This window comes from Anomaloglossus baeobatrachus, chromosome 2 (assembly GCF_048569485.1).
Source record: "Anomaloglossus baeobatrachus isolate aAnoBae1 chromosome 2, aAnoBae1.hap1, whole genome shotgun sequence".
Classification (NCBI taxonomy): Eukaryota; Metazoa; Chordata; class Amphibia; order Anura; family Aromobatidae; genus Anomaloglossus; species Anomaloglossus baeobatrachus.
This window is the reverse complement of record NC_134354.1, coordinates 420171210-420188192: the sequence shown is the minus strand read 5'-3', so window position 1 is coordinate 420188192 and position 16983 is coordinate 420171210. Positions and strand designations below refer to the sequence as shown.

The following is a 16983-nucleotide window of genomic DNA, read 5'->3' as shown; positions in this document are numbered from 1 at the left end:
GCGGCCTATGAAAGAATTAGTACTTTCATTAAGTATACTTAAACGGCTAATTGGGAATAGACAAACTGTAAAAAGCCCTCTGAGAAAGCCCCTCTCTAACCTTTGTTAGTAAGCTTTTCTGTAGTCTGCCTGTTGATGTATTTTCCGTTTGAACAGTGCACAACATGAAGAGACGGAACACTGGCGGCTTGTCACAATGCCCCCCGCTGACATCACAATAGCGCTGCTGCCTAGAAAGCTAGCTGCGCAGCAGAAGTTTCTCTTTGGGTGGGAGGTGGGCTAGTGGAAGGAGGGGGCAAGCTTTTTTTTTTTTCCCGGGTGGTAGGGGGATGATAGGAGAAGGGATGCGGGTGGTGAGAAGGGTACAGAGGGCAGGGTTTGGGGGCTGGGAAGGAAAGGGAAAAGATTAGGGTTTGGGGATGATGAAAGGGCTTTCTACGGGTAAGGATGGCAAAGGGTGGCAGTGACGGGAAGTCAGGCGACCTGTCCTGTCCGTCTTTATGTATCATGAATTGGAAAGACTGCAAGGGGGAGGGGAGTTGCTTGCGCCCAAAAGGAGGAGTTATTCAGATTCATTGCAGTGGGCGGCGGCTGCAAAACGCACCATTCTTCTTGTTTTTGCTCTGCAAAGCAGCCTTTTCAAGGGTTGGCTTGGGTGACAAAATGTCTTCTGTAGGTGTGGGTTTGTCTCCCCTCACTCTCTCTCCCTAAGATGTGTCCGGCATAGGCCAGGGTGCCACTCGAGGCCCAAACCAATTCTGGTTATCGCTTCTCGGCCTTTTGGCTAAGATCAAGTGTAGTGTTGTTCGAAGAGGTGGTTTAAGCTCCAGGCCACCTTAGTACAATGATACAATGCACACTGGAAGGTTGCGCTTGCTAGTACTCTGGGTGGATAGTGTATTCATCTAGAGGAAAACATGGCCCTACCAGGATCGAGGCTATTAGACTGAGTAAGGGTGGGGGGCTATGGTACAACGTGCCCCAGGACTGACGACCCTGGAGTGAGTCTGAGCTTGCTGGCTTGGGACCCCGGCAAGCCTTGGGCTCTGTAGCACACCGTACCTTGTCTTTTCATACTTTTTGAGCATATTACCCTATCCCGGCCTTCTGGCTAGGAAGGGAAATTTTTACAATCCCGGTCGGAGGTCTGGTCAGCTTTGGGCTGAGAAACTAACACCCGGTTGGAGGTCTGGGTCAGCTTCGGCTGAGAAACCAACACCCGGTTGGAGGTCTGGGTCAGCTTCGGCTGAGAAACCAACACCCGGTTGGAGGTCCGGTTAGCCTTGGGCTGAGAAACCAACACCGGTTGACGGTCCGGGCAGTTTCGGCTGCGAAACCAACAACTAGTAGCTCTCTACTCCACTTGGGTAAGATGCCTGGGTGGACGCTGGGAGCAACGACAAGGCTCAACCAGGCTTCGGCTTGGGGGAGCACCGAAGATCCCTGACCCTTGCTGTGGCCTTCTGGCTCGGAGGGACGGGGTTGATTTTTGGGGACCCTCTCCTCACGGTGGGGTCCACACGAATCCTAGCCTTTGCACTGTTTTTGGTGTGACTTCGGTTATGCATTTTTTGTGGTGCTTTGGAAAGCTTCATTAAATCAAAAAATCTGTTCTTATCAGTTTAATATCTGATACGTCCCCTATCTGGGGACCATATATTAAATGGATTTTTAGAACAGGGAGATGGAAAAAGAGCTTGCTCTGTCCACTCCACGCATTGACCTGGTATTGCAGTACCTCCAGGACCGGTGCACCCCTTCTTAACCCAGTTTCCAAAAGCAGAACTCAATTCACCTGATTCATATTAGCCCGATTTAATGAATTGGAAGAAAGCATACGTCTTCATATGCACCTCAATTTGGCCCATTCACTTTTCACACTTCCTCCTTTTGTTTTTTATCTTTCACACTTTTTACTTTCTTTATTCATCCAAATAGCAAACTCATCACCACTCAACCTGACCAACTCGGCTATGTCCCGTGCTGCAGTATCTTGTCCTCTGTCTTATCTAGATCATTTGCAATTGAATGGAATAGATCCCTTTTGGACAAAGTGGATTCACCTGCTGCTGCAGTGACCACAGGTGTGATAAGATCTAGAATTGGCATCTGGTGCGATCTCTCCGCTTCCACTCCAAATAAAGTTACCTGTTTATTCCTATCATGCATTGGTTTTTGGTGTTTTCTTTGAGCAATGATGATGGCTTCAGTGATCTGTTGGCTCCCCCTCCTGGAGGAAGAGTTTGCTTGCTCTTGGACATTCTAAAAGAGAGGTCATGAGAGACATTTAGCTTCTGAGCACAATTGGGGACAGTCATGGGTGATGAATGATTTGCAACCTGCTGTGAAGCCTGATACCGCAATATAAGGAACGTCAAATACTAAGAATGGGCGGCCTATGAAAGAATTAGTACTTTCATTAAGTATACTTAAACGGCTAATTGGGAATAGACAAACTGTAAAAAGCCCTCTGAGAAAGCCCCTCTCTAACCTTTGTTAGTAAGCTTTTCTGTAGTCTGCCTGTTGATGTATTTTCCGTTTGAACAGTGCACAACATGAAGAGACGGAACACTGGCGGCTTGTCACAATGCCCCCCGCTGACATCACAATAGCGCTGCTGCCTAGAAAGCTAGCTGCGCAGCAGAAGTTTCTCTTTGGGTGGGAGGTGGGCTAGTGGAAGGAGGGGGCAAGCTTTTTTTTTTTTTTTTTTTTCCCGGGTGGTAGGGGGATGATAGGAGAAGGGATGCGGGTGGTGAGAAGGGTACAGAGGGCAGGGTTTGGGGGCTGGGAAGGAAAGGGAAAAGATTAGGGTTTGGGGATGATGAAAGGGCTTTCTACGGGTAAGGATGGCAAAGGGTGGCAGTGACGGGAAGTCAGGCGACCTGTCCTGTCCGTCTTTATGTATCATGAATTGGAAAGACTGCAAGGGGGAGGGGAGTTGCTTGCGCCCAAAAGGAGGAGTTATTCAGATTCATTGCAGTGGGCGGCGGCTGCAAAACGCACCATTCTTCTTGTTTTTGCTCTGCAAAGCAGCCTTTTCAAGGGTTGGCTTGGGTGACAAAATGTCTTCTGTAGGTGTGGGTTTGTCTCCCCTCACTCTCTCTCCCTAAGATGTGTCCGGCATAGGCCAGGGTGCCACTCGAGGCCCAAACCAATTCTGGTTATCGCTTCTCGGCCTTTTGGCTAAGATCAAGTGTAGTATCTGTTCTTAGTTTAATATCTGATATGTCCCCTATCTGGGGACCATATATTAAATGGATTTTAAGAACAGGGAGATGGAAAAAGAGCTTGCTCTGTCCACTCCACGCATTGACCTGGTATTGCAGTACCTCCAGGACCGGTGCACCCCTTCTTAACCCAGTTTCCAAAAGCAGAACTCAATTCACCTGATTCATATTAGCCCGATTTAATGAATTGGAAGAAAGCATACGTCTTCATATGCACCTCAATTTGGCCCATTCACTTTTCACACTTCCTCCTTTTGTTTTTTATCTTTCACACTTTTTACTTTCTTTATTCATCCAAATAGCAAACTCATCACCACTCAACCTGACCAACTCGGCTATGTCCCGTGCTGCAGTATCTTGTCCTCTGTCTTATCTAGATCATTTGCAATTGAATGGAATAGATCCCTTTTGGACAAAGTGGATTCACCTGCTGCTGCAGTGACCACAGGTGTGATAAGATCTAGAATTGGCATCTGGTGCGATCTCTCCGCTTCCACTCCAAATAAAGTTACCTGTTTATTCCTATCATGCATTGGTTTTTGGTGTTTTCTTTGAGCAATGATGATGGCTTCAGTGATCTGTTGGCTCCCCCTCCTGGAGGAAGAGTTTGCTTGCTCTTGGACATTCTAAAAGAGAGGTCATGAGAGACATTTAGCTTCTGAGCACAATTGGGGACAGTCATGGGTGATGAATGATTTGCAACCTGCTGTGAAGCCTGATACCGCAATATAAGGAACGTCAAATACTAAGAATGGGCGGCCTATGAAAGAATTAGTACTTTCATTAAGTATACTTAAACGGCTAATTGGGAATAGACAAACTGTAAAAAGCCCTCTGAGAAAGCCCCTCTCTAACCTTTGTTAGTAAGCTTTTCTGTAGTCTGCCTGTTGATGTATTTTCCGTTTGAACAGTGCACAACATGAAGAGACGGAACACTGGCGGCTTGTCACAATGCCCCCCGCTGACATCACAATAGCGCTGCTGCCTAGAAAGCTAGCTGCGCAGCAGAAGTTTCTCTTTGGGTGGGAGGTGGGCTAGTGGAAGGAGGGGGCAAGCTTTTTTTTTTTTTTTTTTTTCCCGGGTGGTAGGGGGATGATAGGAGAAGGGATGCAGGTGGTGAGAAGGGTACAGAGGGCAGGGTTTGGGGGCTGGGAAGGAAAGGGAAAAGATTAGGGTTTGGGGATGATGAAAGGGCTTTCTACGGGTAAGGATGGCAAAGGGTGGCAGTGACGGGAAGTCAGGCGACCTGTCCTGTCCGTCTTTATGTATCATGAATTGGAAAGACTGCAAGGGGGAGGGGAGTTGCTTGCGCCCAAAAGGAGGAGTTATTCAGATTCATTGCAGTGGGCGGCGGCTGCAAAACGCACCATTCTTCTTGTTTTTGCTCTGCAAAGCAGCCTTTTCAAGGGTTGGCTTGGGTGACAAAATGTCTTCTGTAGGTGTGGGTTTGTCTCCCCTCACTCTCTCTCCCTAAGATGTGTCCGGCATAGGCCAGGGTGCCACTCGAGGCCCAAACCAATTCTGGTTATCGCTTCTCGGCCTTTTGGCTAAGATCAAGTGTAGTATCGTTCGAAAAGGTGGTTTAAGGCTCCGGCCACCTTAGTACAATGATGCAATGCACACTGGAAGGTTGCGCTTGTTAGTACTTTGGGAGGATAGTATATCCATCTAGAGGAAACCATGGCCCTACCAGGATCAAGGCTATTAGACTGAGTAAGTGTGGGGGCTATGGTGCAATGTGCCCCAGGATTGACGACCCTGGAGTGAGTCTGAGCTTGCTGGCTTTGGACCCCGGCAAGCCTTGGGCCCTGTAGCACACCGTACCTTGCCCTTTCATACTTTCTGAGCATATTGCTCTATCCCGGCCTTCTGGCTAGGAAGGGAAATTTTTATAATTATGGTCGGAGGTCCGTTCAGCTTTGGGCTGAGAAACCAACACCCGGTTGGAGGTCCGGGTCAGCTTCGGCTGAGAAACCAACACCCGGTTGGAGGTCCGGGTCAGCTTCGGCTGAGAAACCAACACCCGGTTGGAGGTCCGGGTCAGCTTCGGCTGAGAAACCAACACCCGGTTGGAGGTCCGGTTAGCCTTGGGCTGAGAAACCAACACCGGTTGACGGTCCGGGCAGTTTCGGCTGCGAAACCAACAACTAGTAGCTCTCTACTCCACTTGGGTAAGATGCCTGGGTGGACGCTGGGAGCAACGACAAGGCTCAACCAGGCTTCGGCTTGGGGGAGCACCGAAGATCCCTGACCCTTGCTGTGGCCTTCTGGCTCGGAGGGACGGGGTTGATTTTTGGGGACCCTCTCCTCACGGAGGGGTCCACACGAATCCTAGCCTTTGCACTGTTTTTGGTGTGACTTCGGTCATGCATTTTTTGCGGTGCTTTGGAAAGCTTCATTAAATCAAAAATCTGTTCTTATCAGTTTAATATCTGATACGTCCCCTATCTGGGGACCATATATTAAATGGATTTTTAGAACAGGGAGATGGAAAAAGAGCTTGCTCTGTCCACTCCACGCATTGACCTGGTATTGCAGTACCTCCAGGACCGGTGCACCCCTTCTTAACCCAGTTTCCAAAAGCAGAACTCAATTCACCTGATTCATATTAGCCCGATTTAATGAATTGGAAGAAAGCATACGTCTTCATATGCACCTCAATTTGGCCCATTCACTTTTCACACTTCCTCCTTTTGTTTTTTATCTTTCACACTTTTTACTTTCTTTATTCATCCAAATAGCAAACTCATCACCACTCAACCTGACCAACTCGGCTATGTCCCGTGCTGCAGTATCTTGTCCTCTGTCTTATCTAGATCATTTGCAATTGAATGGAATAGATCCCTTTTGGACAAAGTGGATTCACCTGCTGCTGCAGTGACCACAGGTGTGATAAGATCTAGAATTGGCATCTGGTGCGATCTCTCCGCTTCCACTCCAAATAAAGTTACCTGTTTATTCCTATCATGCATTGGTTTTTGGTGTTTTCTTTGAGCAATGATGATGGCTTCAGTGATCTGTTGGCTCCCCCTCCTGGAGGAAGAGTTTGCTTGCTCTTGGACATTCTAAAAGAGAGGTCATGAGAGACATTTAGCTTCTGAGCACAATTGGGGACAGTCATGGGTGATGAATGATTTGCAACCTGCTGTGAAGCCTGATACCGCAATATAAGGAACGTCAAATACTAAGAATGGGCGGCCTATGAAAGAATTAGTACTTTCATTAAGTATACTTAAACGGCTAATTGGGAATAGACAAACTGTAAAAAGCCCTCTGAGAAAGCCCCTCTCTAACCTTTGTTAGTAAGCTTTTCTGTAGTCTGCCTGTTGATGTATTTTCCGTTTGAACAGTGCACAACATGAAGAGACGGAACACTGGCGGCTTGTCACAATGCCCCCCGCTGACATCACAATAGCGCTGCTGCCTAGAAAGCTAGCTGCGCAGCAGAAGTTTCTCTTTGGGTGGGAGGTGGGCTAGTGGAAGGAGGGGGCAAGCTTTTTTTTTTTTCCCGAGTGGTAGGGGGATGATAGGAGAAGGGATGCGGGTGGTGAGAAGGGTACAGAGGGCAGGGTTTGGGGGCTGGGAAGGAAAGGGAAAAGATTAGGGTTTGGGGATGATGAAAGGGCTTTCTACGGGTAAGGATGGCAAAGGGTGGCAGTGACGGGAAGTCAGGCGACCTGTCCTGTCCGTCTTTATGTATCATGAATTGGAAAGACTGCAAGGGGGAGGGGAGTTGCTTGCGCCCAAAAGGAGGAGTTATTCAGATTCATTGCAGTGGGCGGCGGCTGCAAAACGCACCATTCTTCTTGTTTTTGCTCTGCAAAGCAGCCTTTTCAAGGGTTGGCTTGGGTGACAAAATGTCTTCTGTAGGTGTGGGTTTGTCTCCCCTCACTCTCTCTCCCTAAGATGTGTCCGGCATAGGCCAGGGTGCCACTCGAGGCCCAAACCAATTCTGGTTATCGCTTCTCGGCCTTTTGGCTAAGATCAAGTGTAGTGTTGTTCGAAGAGGTGGTTTAAGCTCCAGGCCACCTTAGTACAATGATACAATGCACACTGGAAGGTTGCGCTTGCTAGTACTCTGGGTGGATAGTGTATTCATCTAGAGGAAAACATGGCCCTACCAGGATCGAGGCTATTAGACTGAGTAAGGGTGGGGGGCTATGGTACAACGTGCCCCAGGACTGACGACCCTGGAGTGAGTCTGAGCTTGCTGGCTTGGGACCCCGGCAAGCCTTGGGCTCTGTAGCACACCGTACCTTGTCTTTTCATACTTTTTGAGCATATTACCCTATCCCGGCCTTCTGGCTAGGAAGGGAAATTTTTACAATCCCGGTCGGAGGTCTGGTCAGCTTTGGGCTGAGAAACCAACACCCGGTTGGAGGTCTGGGTCAGCTTCGGCTGAGAAACCAACACCCGGTTGGAGGTCTGGGTCAGCTTCGGCTGAGAAACCAACACCCGGTTGGAGGTCCGGTTAGCCTTGGGCTGAGAAACCAACACCGGTTGACGGTCCGGGCAGTTTCGGCTGCGAAACCAACAACTAGTAGCTCTCTACTCCACTTGGGTAAGATGCCTGGGTGGACGCTGGGAGCAACGACAAGGCTCAACCAGGCTTCGGCTTGGGGGAGCACCGAAGATCCCTGACCCTTGCTGTGGCCTTCTGGCTCGGAGGGACGGGGTTGATTTTTGGGGACCCTCTCCTCACGGTGGGGTCCACACGAATCCTAGCCTTTGCACTGTTTTTGGTGTGACTTCGGTTATGCATTTTTTGTGGTGCTTTGGAAAGCTTCATTAAATCAAAAAATCTGTTCTTATCAGTTTAATATCTGATACGTCCCCTATCTGGGGACCATATATTAAATGGATTTTTAGAACAGGGAGATGGAAAAAGAGCTTGCTCTGTCCACTCCACGCATTGACCTGGTATTGCAGTACCTCCAGGACCGGTGCACCCCTTCTTAACCCAGTTTCCAAAAGCAGAACTCAATTCACCTGATTCATATTAGCCCGATTTAATGAATTGGAAGAAAGCATACGTCTTCATATGCACCTCAATTTGGCCCATTCACTTTTCACACTTCCTCCTTTTGTTTTTTATCTTTCACACTTTTTACTTTCTTTATTCATCCAAATAGCAAACTCATCACCACTCAACCTGACCAACTCGGCTATGTCCCGTGCTGCAGTATCTTGTCCTCTGTCTTATCTAGATCATTTGCAATTGAATGGAATAGATCCCTTTTGGACAAAGTGGATTCACCTGCTGCTGCAGTGACCACAGGTGTGATAAGATCTAGAATTGGCATCTGGTGCGATCTCTCCGCTTCCACTCCAAATAAAGTTACCTGTTTATTCCTATCATGCATTGGTTTTTGGTGTTTTCTTTGAGCAATGATGATGGCTTCAGTGATCTGTTGGCTCCCCCTCCTGGAGGAAGAGTTTGCTTGCTCTTGGACATTCTAAAAGAGAGGTCATGAGAGACATTTAGCTTCTGAGCACAATTGGGGACAGTCATGGGTGATGAATGATTTGCAACCTGCTGTGAAGCCTGATACCGCAATATAAGGAACGTCAAATACTAAGAATGGGCGGCCTATGAAAGAATTAGTACTTTCATTAAGTATACTTAAACGGCTAATTGGGAATAGACAAACTGTAAAAAGCCCTCTGAGAAAGCCCCTCTCTAACCTTTGTTAGTAAGCTTTTCTGTAGTCTGCCTGTTGATGTATTTTCCGTTTGAACAGTGCACAACATGAAGAGACGGAACACTGGCGGCTTGTCACAATGCCCCCCGCTGACATCACAATAGCGCTGCTGCCTAGAAAGCTAGCTGCGCAGCAGAAGTTTCTCTTTGGGTGGGAGGTGGGCTAGTGGAAGGAGGGGGCAAGCTTTTTTTTTTTTTTTTTTTTCCCGGGTGGTAGGGGGATGATAGGAGAAGGGATGCGGGTGGTGAGAAGGGTACAGAGGGCAGGGTTTGGGGGCTGGGAAGGAAAGGGAAAAGATTAGGGTTTGGGGATGATGAAAGGGCTTTCTACGGGTAAGGATGGCAAAGGGTGGCAGTGACGGGAAGTCAGGCGACCTGTCCTGTCCGTCTTTATGTATCATGAATTGGAAAGACTGCAAGGGGGAGGGGAGTTGCTTGCGCCCAAAAGGAGGAGTTATTCAGATTCATTGCAGTGGGCGGCGGCTGCAAAACGCACCATTCTTCTTGTTTTTGCTCTGCAAAGCAGCCTTTTCAAGGGTTGGCTTGGGTGACAAAATGTCTTCTGTAGGTGTGGGTTTGTCTCCCCTCACTCTCTCTCCCTAAGATGTGTCCGGCATAGGCCAGGGTGCCACTCGAGGCCCAAACCAATTCTGGTTATCGCTTCTCGGCCTTTTGGCTAAGATCAAGTGTAGTCCCTTCATTGGGTTTGCCTTGGTCTTGGCTGGGAGGGGCCCGGGCTTGCACAACCGCCGGCCTCGGGGATTGTTGCGCCTTTTGGTGCTTACGTCCCCTTATGGCTGGTGGTTCCTGGGCTCGGGAGGCGATCACCTGCGGCACTGCGCTTTTGTGTGGTGGCCGATGACTGTTTTCTGAAATTTGCGGATGAAATCTCATCTGTTCTTATCAGTTTAATATCTGATACGTCCCCTATCTGGGGACCATATATTAAATGGATTTTTAGAACAGGGAGATGGAAAAAGAGCTTGCTCTGTCCACTCCACGCATTGACCTGGTATTGCAGTACCTCCAGGACCGGTGTACCCCTTCTTAACCCAGTTTCCAAAAGCAGAACTCAATTCACCTGATTCATATTAGCCCGATTTAATGAATTGGAAGAAAGCATACGTCTTCATATGCACCTCAATTTGGCCCATTCACTTTTCACACTTCCTCCTTTTGTTTTTTATCTTTCACACTTTTTACTTTCTTTATTCATCCAAATAGCAAACTCATCACCACTCAACCTGACCAACTCGGCTATGTCCCGTGCTGCAGTATCTTGTCCTCTGTCTTATCTAGATCATTTGCAATTGAATGGAATAGATCCCTTTTGGACAAAGTGGATTCACCTGCTGCTGCAGTGACCACAGGTGTGATAAGATCTAGAATTGGCATCTGGTGCGATCTCTCCGCTTCCACTCCAAATAAAGTTACCTGTTTATTCCTATCATGCATTGGTTTTTGGTGTTTTCTTTGAGCAATGATGATGGCTTCAGTGATCTGTTGGCTCCCCCTCCTGGAGGAAGAGTTTGCTTGCTCTTGGACATTCTAAAAGAGAGGTCATGAGAGACATTTAGCTTCTGAGCACAATTGGGGACAGTCATGGGTGATGAATGATTTGCAACCTGCTGTGAAGCCTGATACCGCAATATAAGGAACGTCAAATACTAAGAATGGGCGGCCTATGAAAGAATTAGTACTTTCATTAAGTATACTTAAACGGCTAATTGGGAATAGACAAACTGTAAAAAGCCCTCTGAGAAAGCCCCTCTCTAACCTTTGTTAGTAAGCTTTTCTGTAGTCTGCCTGTTGATGTATTTTCCGTTTGAACAGTGCACAACATGAAGAGACGGAACACTGGCGGCTTGTCACAATGCCCCCCGCTGACATCACAATAGCGCTGCTGCCTAGAAAGCTAGCTGCGCAGCAGAAGTTTCTCTTTGGGTGGGAGGTGGGCTAGTGGAAGGAGGGGGCAAGCTTTTTTTTTTTTTTTTTTTTCCCGGGTGGTAGGGGGATGATAGGAGAAGGGATGCGGGTGGTGAGAAGGGTACAGAGGGCAGGGTTTGGGGGCTGGGAAGGAAAGGGAAAAGATTAGGGTTTGGGGATGATGAAAGGGCTTTCTACGGGTAAGGATGGCAAAGGGTGGCAGTGACGGGAAGTCAGGCGACCTGTCCTGTCCGTCTTTATGTATCATGAATTGGAAAGACTGCAAGGGGGAGGGGAGTTGCTTGCGCCCAAAAGGAGGAGTTATTCAGATTCATTGCAGTGGGCGGCGGCTGCAAAACGCACCATTCTTCTTGTTTTTGCTCTGCAAAGCAGCCTTTTCAAGGGTTGGCTTGGGTGACAAAATGTCTTCTGTAGGTGTGGGTTTGTCTCCCCTCACTCTCTCTCCCTAAGATGTGTCCGGCATAGGCCAGGGTGCCACTCGAGGCCCAAACCAATTCTGGTTATCGCTTCTCGGCCTTTTGGCTAAGATCAAGTGTAGTATCTGTTCTTATCAGTTTAATATCTGATACGTCCCCTATCTGGGGACCATATATTAAATGGATTTTTAGAACAGGGAGATGGAAAAAGAGCTTGCTCTGTCCACTCCACGCATTGACCTGGTATTGCAGTACCTCCAGGACCGGTGCACCCCTTCTTAACCCAGTTTCCAAAAGCAGAACTCAATTCACCTGATTCATATTAGCCCGATTTAATGAATTGGAAGAAAGCATACGTCTTCATATGCACCTCAATTTGGCCCATTCACTTTTCACACTTCCTCCTTTTGTTTTTTATCTTTCACACTTTTTACTTTCTTTATTCATCCAAATAGCAAACTCATCACCACTCAACCTGACCAACTCGGCTATGTCCCGTGCTGCAGTATCTTGTCCTCTGTCTTATCTAGATCATTTGCAATTGAATGGAATAGATCCCTTTTGGACAAAGTGGATTCACCTGCTGCTGCAGTGACCACAGGTGTGATAAGATCTAGAATTGGCATCTGGTGCGATCTCTCCGCTTCCACTCCAAATAAAGTTACCTGTTTATTCCTATCATGCATTGGTTTTTGGTGTTTTCTTTGAGCAATGATGATGGCTTCAGTGATCTGTTGGCTCCCCCTCCTGGAGGAAGAGTTTGCTTGCTCTTGGACATTCTAAAAGAGAGGTCATGAGAGACATTTAGCTTCTGAGCACAATTGGGGACAGTCATGGGTGATGAATGATTTGCAACCTGCTGTGAAGCCTGATACCGCAATATAAGGAACGTCAAATACTAAGAATGGGCGGCCTATGAAAGAATTAGTACTTTCATTAAGTATACTTAAACGGCTAATTGGGAATAGACAAACTGTAAAAAGCCCTCTGAGAAAGCCCCTCTCTAACCTTTGTTAGTAAGCTTTTCTGTAGTCTGCCTGTTGATGTATTTTCCGTTTGAACAGTGCACAACATGAAGAGACGGAACACTGGCGGCTTGTCACAATGCCCCCCGCTGACATCACAATAGCGCTGCTGCCTAGAAAGCTAGCTGCGCAGCAGAAGTTTCTCTTTGGGTGGGAGGTGGGCTAGTGGAAGGAGGGGGCAAGCTTTTTTTTTTTTTTTTTTTCCCGGGTGGTAGGGGGATGATAGGAGAAGGGATGCGGGTGGTGAGAAGGGTACAGAGGGCAGGGTTTGGGGGCTGGGAAGGAAAGGGAAAAGATTAGGGTTTGGGGATGATGAAAGGGCTTTCTACGGGTAAGGATGGCAAAGGGTGGCAGTGACGGGAAGTCAGGCGACCTGTCCTGTCCGTCTTTATGTATCATGAATTGGAAAGACTGCAAGGGGGAGGGGAGTTGCTTGCGCCCAAAAGGAGGAGTTATTCAGATTCATTGCAGTGGGCGGCGGCTGCAAAACGCACCATTCTTCTTGTTTTTGCTCTGCAAAGCAGCCTTTTCAAGGGTTGGCTTGGGTGACAAAATGTCTTCTGTAGGTGTGGGTTTGTCTCCCCTCACTCTCTCTCCCTAAGATGTGTCCGGCATAGGCCAGGGTGCCACTCGAGGCCCAAACCAATTCTGGTTATCGCTTCTCGGCCTTTTGGCTAAGATCAAGTGTAGTATCTGTTCTTATCAGTTTAATATCTGATACGTCCCCTATCTGGGGACCATATATTAAATGGATTTTTAGAACAGGGAGATGGAAAAAGAGCTTGCTCTGTCCACTCCACGCATTGACCTGGTATTGCAGTACCTCCAGGACCGGTGCACCCCTTCTTAACCCAGTTTCCAAAAGCAGAACTCAATTCACCTGATTCATATTAGCCCGATTTAATGAATTGGAAGAAAGCATACGTCTTCATATGCACCTCAATTTGGCCCATTCACTTTTCACACTTCCTCCTTTTGTTTTTTATCTTTCACACTTTTTACTTTCTTTATTCATCCAAATAGCAAACTCATCACCACTCAACCTGACCAACTCGGCTATGTCCCGTGCTGCAGTATCTTGTCCTCTGTCTTATCTAGATCATTTGCAATTGAATGGAATAGATCCCTTTTGGACAAAGTGGATTCACCTGCTGCTGCAGTGACCACAGGTGTGATAAGATCTAGAATTGGCATCTGGTGCGATCTCTCCGCTTCCACTCCAAATAAAGTTACCTGTTTATTCCTATCATGCATTGGTTTTTGGTGTTTTCTTTGAGCAATGATGATGGCTTCAGTGATCTGTTGGCTCCCCCTCCTGGAGGAAGAGTTTGCTTGCTCTTGGACATTCTAAAAGAGAGGTCATGAGAGACATTTAGCTTCTGAGCACAATTGGGGACAGTCATGGGTGATGAATGATTTGCAACCTGCTGTGAAGCCTGATACCGCAATATAAGGAACGTCAAATACTAAGAATGGGCGGCCTATGAAAGAATTAGTACTTTCATTAAGTATACTTAAACGGCTAATTGGGAATAGACAAACTGTAAAAAGCCCTCTGAGAAAGCCCCTCTCTAACCTTTGTTAGTAAGCTTTTCTGTAGTCTGCCTGTTGATGTATTTTCCGTTTGAACAGTGCACAACATGAAGAGACGGAACACTGGCGGCTTGTCACAATGCCCCCCGCTGACATCACAATAGCGCTGCTGCCTAGAAAGCTAGCTGCGCAGCAGAAGTTTCTCTTTGGGTGGGAGGTGGGCTAGTGGAAGGAGGGGGCAAGCTTTTTTTTTTTTTTTTTTTCCCGGGTGGTAGGGGGATGATAGGAGAAGGGATGCGGGTGGTGAGAAGGGTACAGAGGGCAGGGTTTGGGGGCTGGGAAGGAAAGGGAAAAGATTAGGGTTTGGGGATGATGAAAGGGCTTTCTACGGGTAAGGATGGCAAAGGGTGGCAGTGACGGGAAGTCAGGCGACCTGTCCTGTCCGTCTTTATGTATCATGAATTGGAAAGACTGCAAGGGGGAGGGGAGTTGCTTGCGCCCAAAAGGAGGAGTTATTCAGATTCATTGCAGTGGGCGGCGGCTGCAAAACGCACCATTCTTCTTGTTTTTGCTCTGCAAAGCAGCCTTTTCAAGGGTTGGCTTGGGTGACAAAATGTCTTCTGTAGGTGTGGGTTTGTCTCCCCTCACTCTCTCTCCCTAAGATGTGTCCGGCATAGGCCAGGGTGCCACTCGAGGCCCAAACCAATTCTGGTTATCGCTTCTCGGCCTTTTGGCTAAGATCAAGTGTAGTATCTGTTCTTATCAGTTTAATATCTGATACGTCCCCTATCTGGGGACCATATATTAAATGGATTTTTAGAACAGGGAGATGGAAAAAGAGCTTGCTCTGTCCACTCCACGCATTGACCTGGTATTGCAGTACCTCCAGGACCGGTGCACCCCTTCTTAACCCAGTTTCCAAAAGCAGAACTCAATTCACCTGATTCATATTAGCCCGATTTAATGAATTGGAAGAAAGCATACGTCTTCATATGCACCTCAATTTGGCCCATTCACTTTTCACACTTCCTCCTTTTGTTTTTTATCTTTCACACTTTTTACTTTCTTTATTCATCCAAATAGCAAACTCATCACCACTCAACCTGACCAACTCGGCTATGTCCCGTGCTGCAGTATCTTGTCCTCTGTCTTATCTAGATCATTTGCAATTGAATGGAATAGATCCCTTTTGGACAAAGTGGATTCACCTGCTGCTGCAGTGACCACAGGTGTGATAAGATCTAGAATTGGCATCTGGTGCGATCTCTCCGCTTCCACTCCAAATAAAGTTACCTGTTTATTCCTATCATGCATTGGTTTTTGGTGTTTTCTTTGAGCAATGATGATGGCTTCAGTGATCTGTTGGCTCCCCCTCCTGGAGGAAGAGTTTGCTTGCTCTTGGACATTCTAAAAGAGAGGTCATGAGAGACATTTAGCTTCTGAGCACAATTGGGGACAGTCATGGGTGATGAATGATTTGCAACCTGCTGTGAAGCCTGATACCGCAATATAAGGAACGTCAAATACTAAGAATGGGCGGCCTATGAAAGAATTAGTACTTTCATTAAGTATACTTAAACGGCTAATTGGGAATAGACAAACTGTAAAAAGCCCTCTGAGAAAGCCCCTCTCTAACCTTTGTTAGTAAGCTTTTCTGTAGTCTGCCTGTTGATGTATTTTCCGTTTGAACAGTGCACAACATGAAGAGACGGAACACTGGCGGCTTGTCACAATGCCCCCCGCTGACATCACAATAGCGCTGCTGCCTAGAAAGCTAGCTGCGCAGCAGAAGTTTCTCTTTGGGTGGGAGGTGGGCTAGTGGAAGGAGGGGGCAAGCTTTTTTTTTTTTTTTTTTTCCCGGGTGGTAGGGGGATGATAGGAGAAGGGATGCGGGTGGTGAGAAGGGTACAGAGGGCAGGGTTTGGGGGCTGGGAAGGAAAGGGAAAAGATTAGGGTTTGGGGATGATGAAAGGGCTTTCTACGGGTAAGGATGGCAAAGGGTGGCAGTGACGGGAAGTCAGGCGACCTGTCCTGTCCGTCTTTATGTATCATGAATTGGAAAGACTGCAAGGGGGAGGGGAGTTGCTTGCGCCCAAAAGGAGGAGTTATTCAGATTCATTGCAGTGGGCGGCGGCTGCAAAACGCACCATTCTTCTTGTTTTTGCTCTGCAAAGCAGCCTTTTCAAGGGTTGGCTTGGGTGACAAAATGTCTTCTGTAGGTGTGGGTTTGTCTCCCCTCACTCTCTCTCCCTAAGATGTGTCCGGCATAGGCCAGGGTGCCACTCGAGGCCCAAACCAATTCTGGTTATCGCTTCTCGGCCTTTTGGCTAAGATCAAGTGTAGTATCTGTTCTTATCAGTTTAATATCTGATACGTCCCCTATCTGGGGACCATATATTAAATGGATTTTTAGAACAGGGAGATGGAAAAAGAGCTTGCTCTGTCCACTCCACGCATTGACCTGGTATTGCAGTACCTCCAGGACCGGTGCACCCCTTCTTAACCCAGTTTCCAAAAGCAGAACTCAATTCACCTGATTCATATTAGCCCGATTTAATGAATTGGAAGAAAGCATACGTCTTCATATGCACCTCAATTTGGCCCATTCACTTTTCACACTTCCTCCTTTTGTTTTTTATCTTTCACACTTTTTACTTTCTTTATTCATCCAAATAGCAAACTCATCACCACTCAACCTGACCAACTCGGCTATGTCCCGTGCTGCAGTATCTTGTCCTCTGTCTTATCTAGATCATTTGCAATTGAATGGAATAGATCCCTTTTGGACAAAGTGGATTCACCTGCTGCTGCAGTGACCACAGGTGTGATAAGATCTAGAATTGGCATCTGGTGCGATCTCTCCGCTTCCACTCCAAATAAAGTTACCTGTTTATTCCTATCATGCATTGGTTTTTGGTGTTTTCTTTGAGCAATGATGATGGCTTCAGTGATCTGTTGGCTCCCCCTCCTGGAGGAAGAGTTTGCTTGCTCTTGGACATTCTAAAAGAGAGGTCATGAGAGACATTTAGCTTCTGAGCACAATTGGGGACAGTCATGGGTGATGAATGATTTGCAACCTGCTGTGAAGCCTGATACCGCAATATAAGGAACGTCAAATACTAAGAATGGGCGGC

General features: G+C 47.4%; 9 non-coding genes and 1 pseudogene across 9 annotated transcripts; all 10 read left to right on the top strand.

Moving 5' to 3' along the window:
* The first annotated feature begins 1566 nt into the window (after nt 1-1566).
* LOC142293211 (U2 spliceosomal RNA) lies at nt 1567-1760 on the top strand. The gene has a single exon (XR_012751195.1). It is a non-coding gene; the product is annotated as a U2 spliceosomal RNA (small nuclear RNA).
* Nucleotides 1761-3163: 1403 nt separating this feature from the next.
* Nucleotides 3164-3351, top strand: LOC142293110 (U2 spliceosomal RNA). The gene has a single exon (XR_012751119.1). It is a non-coding gene; the product is annotated as a U2 spliceosomal RNA (small nuclear RNA).
* Nucleotides 3352-4754: 1403 nt separating this feature from the next.
* Nucleotides 4755-4896, top strand: LOC142292741 (U2 spliceosomal RNA; annotated as a pseudogene).
* A 701-nt stretch (nt 4897-5597) lies between these two features.
* LOC142293189 (U2 spliceosomal RNA) lies at nt 5598-5790 on the top strand. Its single transcript, XR_012751177.1, has one exon. It is a non-coding gene; the product is annotated as a U2 spliceosomal RNA (small nuclear RNA).
* Nucleotides 5791-7987: 2197 nt separating this feature from the next.
* Nucleotides 7988-8181, top strand: LOC142293210 (U2 spliceosomal RNA). Its single transcript, XR_012751194.1, has one exon. It is a non-coding gene; the product is annotated as a U2 spliceosomal RNA (small nuclear RNA).
* A 1608-nt stretch (nt 8182-9789) lies between these two features.
* LOC142292510 (U2 spliceosomal RNA) lies at nt 9790-9974 on the top strand. Its single transcript, XR_012750664.1, has one exon. It is a non-coding gene; the product is annotated as a U2 spliceosomal RNA (small nuclear RNA).
* Nucleotides 9975-11377: 1403 nt separating this feature from the next.
* LOC142292934 (U2 spliceosomal RNA) lies at nt 11378-11568 on the top strand. Its single transcript, XR_012750949.1, has one exon. It is a non-coding gene; the product is annotated as a U2 spliceosomal RNA (small nuclear RNA).
* Nucleotides 11569-12970: 1402 nt separating this feature from the next.
* Nucleotides 12971-13161, top strand: LOC142292932 (U2 spliceosomal RNA). Its single transcript, XR_012750948.1, has one exon. It is a non-coding gene; the product is annotated as a U2 spliceosomal RNA (small nuclear RNA).
* Nucleotides 13162-14563: 1402 nt separating this feature from the next.
* LOC142292931 (U2 spliceosomal RNA) lies at nt 14564-14754 on the top strand. The gene has a single exon (XR_012750947.1). It is a non-coding gene; the product is annotated as a U2 spliceosomal RNA (small nuclear RNA).
* A 1402-nt stretch (nt 14755-16156) lies between these two features.
* Nucleotides 16157-16347, top strand: LOC142292930 (U2 spliceosomal RNA). Its single transcript, XR_012750946.1, has one exon. It is a non-coding gene; the product is annotated as a U2 spliceosomal RNA (small nuclear RNA).
* The last annotated feature ends 636 nt before the right edge of the window (nt 16348-16983 follow it).